This window comes from Elaeis guineensis, chromosome 8, assembly GCF_000442705.2.
Source record: "Elaeis guineensis isolate ETL-2024a chromosome 8, EG11, whole genome shotgun sequence".
Classification (NCBI taxonomy): domain Eukaryota; kingdom Viridiplantae; phylum Streptophyta; class Magnoliopsida; order Arecales; family Arecaceae; genus Elaeis; species Elaeis guineensis.
Window position 1 is genome coordinate 109368300 of NC_026000.2, and position 2771 is coordinate 109371070.

Here is a 2771-nt window from a genome sequence, read left to right on the forward strand (position 1 = left end):
TAAAAGGGGACCCAGATACGTTATTCTCTAAGCTCATTTTCTTATCTCAAAACTCTGCTAAATTCTCCGTTCGAGCACTCCATTCTTGTTGAGGCAGAGAACTGACTTGAGTGTCGGAGGATCTTGCCGGAGCAACCCCACCTTCGATTTAGACTTCCTTTGCAGGTCCCGCGGCGACCGCGGCTTCCCCGACTCCAGCTTCTCTGGCGCAAGCAGATTTTTGCACCAACAGTATGTATAAGTCCTAATAACTCACTTGTCCTTTCTCCATATCCACTAAATGGAGTCTTAGTCATTTTTTCTATAAGATAAAATTCACAAGTTTCTAATGATTCATAATCATAAGGATCAAAGAATTTTTTTTTGTATAACTTGTTAATCCTTGTCTCACTTATATAATCAAGTCGACAATGCCAAAGTAAAGTATTATTTATCTTTTCTCTCTTTCACTTTTTACTTTCATCAATATGAAAAATATTGTCATTAGATAGAATCAGAAGATCATTATTAATAATGTCATGACAAAAAATTTTATTAGAAAAAAAATTGAGCAACTATTGCTCTTTCCATTAATTTCATAATCTCGTTGCAATAGTAACAGTACAGAAATAATATTTTTAATGATCTTAGGCATATAATAATAGTTTCTAGTTCTAAAATCTTCCTATAAGGTAACTCCAACATATATGTCTCTACAGTCTTTGCTTGGATGGACTCTCCTCCAGCGCCATAGAATTCGAAGTCACCCCTCTTCAGTACTCTAATATTCTGTAGCTCCTACAATGACTTGCAAATATAAGAACTGTAGGCGGTATCCAATACCCAAGAGTCTGAATTGGAAGAACTCAATGACAAAATCGTATGTATCTTATAGAAACCTTTTGGTGCGTCACTTGCACCACCCTTTACAGTTACAAGATATAACTTACAATTCCTCTTTCAGTGTCCTACCTTACCATAATGAAAGCAAGTACTCTATCCAAAGATTTTTTTCTCCTTTTTCTTCATCTTCCCATCCTTAGGGTTCAGTGCTTTCTTTGAACCCTTAAAGCCTGACTTCTTCTTAGAGATTTATCCACAAGAGAAGTGGAGCCTTTTCTTTCTTTATGTGGCTCTCAGCTGTCTTGAGTATATTTAATAGTTCAGGCAAGGAGGTATTCAGTTTGTTCATGTGATAATTCATGACAAACTGAGCGAACAACTCGGGAGAGCTTGCAGAATCAAATCCTGACTTAATTCTCCATCCATCACAAAATCTAATTAACCCAATCTGGTGATCAAGTCAATGACCTTTAGAATATGATCTTGTATGGATGACCTCTCAGTCATTCTAGCATGGAATAATTGCTTAGATATTTCATATCTAGCAGTCCTACTTTGGTCTCCATACAACTCTTTAAGATTGAGAAGTATTGATTGAGTATCCATGCTCTCATGCAGCCTCTGTAATTCATTGCTCATAGAGGTCAGTATGATATACTGATAATTAAACTATCATTCTTCGACATCCTGTATGTGGATACCTCCTCTGTGGCATCATTCCCAACCTCTTATGGTTCGAGACATCAAGAATATAAGAGAGCTTCTCCTAAGTGAATACAATTTTTAAATTTCTCAATCCGTCCATGTGATCACCGGACCCAATTGAGCCCAGAATCAGCCAAAGCCCAAACGAAAAAAAAAAAAAATAGAGGAAAAGAACTCCCGAAGGGAGTCTTCTTCCTCTTCTCGCCGGCTCCCAATCGGAGTCAGAAAAGAGCCCCCCTCTGGCTCTATTTAAGAAGGAGATCCCTCCTTTCTCCCTTGCACCAAAGACCCGAGATCCAGTCGACGACAATTGCCGAAAAACCACCACGGAGACCCATCCCTGTGCCATCCAATTGCTCGCCGAAAAAGCCTCGCCGGCGTCGAAGGTAAGCCTCCTCCCCTTCCCTCTTCTCCCCTTTCTTTCCATGCCTGTGGCATGCTCGCCGGTGACCGGAGTCACCAGATTTTATTGCGGAAGAACCTCTATTTTTGCCCATTTTTCTTTGATTTTCGATGCCGGTGTCACCGTCGACCACCGGTTTGGCCCTCCTCTTGTCGTTGGGCCGCTCCCCTCCTGCTGAAGGTTGCCCCATGTCGGTTGCACCATCGATCGAAACTCAAAAGGAGGGACTTGCCGGTCCCCTGTTTTGGCCAGGAAAGAGCCCGAAGAAGAAAGAAAAAGAAGAAGAAGGAAAAAGAAAAAGAAGAAGAAGAAGAAAAGAAAAAGAAAAAAAAAGAAAAAAGAAAAAAAAAAAGAAAAAAAAGAAGAAAAATAATATAATAGTAATAAATAAGATTTTCTCTCCTCTCTCTTCTGTGAAGAAAAAGAAAAAAAAAGAGAAGAAAGAAAAGAAGAAAGAAAAAATAAAATAAATTAATTAATAATAATGATATAATAATAAATATGAGAAAGAGAGTTTCTTTCTCTTCCCTCTCTCTCTTCAGCCTGAATTTATATTTTCTCTCTCTACTTTCTCTCTCTAGAATCCTCTCTCTAGATTATTTCTCTCTCCTAAGATTTTCTAGAATTTTTAAGAAGAATGATGATGAATTTAAATAATCTAAACCATTGAAATATGTATTCATTGTTGAATACCATATTTATTCATTGTTTAAAATGGTATTCGTTGTTTAAAATCTAAACCATTGAAATGGTATTCGTTGTTTAAATAATCCAAAGCCTATGAATCATTGTTGAATTTATTGAGATATTAAAGAAGAAATTTAGATCGTTATATTTTAGA